Source organism: Alligator sinensis, unplaced genomic scaffold (assembly GCF_000455745.1).
Source record: "Alligator sinensis unplaced genomic scaffold, ASM45574v1 scaffold354_1, whole genome shotgun sequence".
Classification (NCBI taxonomy): Eukaryota; Metazoa; Chordata; order Crocodylia; family Alligatoridae; genus Alligator; species Alligator sinensis.
In genome coordinates, this window is record NW_005842200.1 from 934,836 (window position 1) to 935,563 (window position 728).

A 728-nucleotide genomic window follows, 5' to 3' on the forward strand; every position below is an offset into this window, starting at 1 on the left:
CCCCCCCTCATCATTTGACTGTACACTACCCCTGGCCCCGCTTGGCATCCAGCTGCCAGGGGTACTTAGACTAAAAAAGGTTGAAAACCCCTGATTTAGAACATAATTTCATTAAAACATCTTCTCTGTTATATGCAGTTCTGTAGTCTTTGAAAAGCTTCTGTGAATATTATTTGTTTAGGCTGGTGTTACTTCTTTAGCTAACTTTGCAGAACTCTGTGTTCCTTAACACGCTTAAGTTTTATACATTTGCAGAAATGCCTATTTGGAAGGCTTCTGGTCTTTACACATAATCTCGCCATACCCTTTGATGCTGTTAGAAATGGATTTAATCAGTCTGCTATACAGCAAAATAAAAGCCATTTGCATTATATGTCAGGATGTCACAGCACCAGGAGGATGAAATAGCTGCATAAAGCTTTAACTCTGTCAGCACCCATTTTCCGCCATTCACTTTAAAAACTGGATCAGTTATGCTTTTTTCTGATCTTTGGGCAGAATTATGATCTTCTTGCACCCAAATTACAGTTTTCTAGTTGCATATTTTTGGCATATGCACAGGCATTCTATTACCCCTGCACCGTGGACACACAAGTTTGCACATGGAGATTGAGTATGCACAGTAGTTTACACTCTGCACCCCTTTTGGACATATAAGTCACAAAAACATAGGCTGCATGAAACACACAGCTAAAAGGTGCTAAATGCCACAGAACAGGATGGCACTC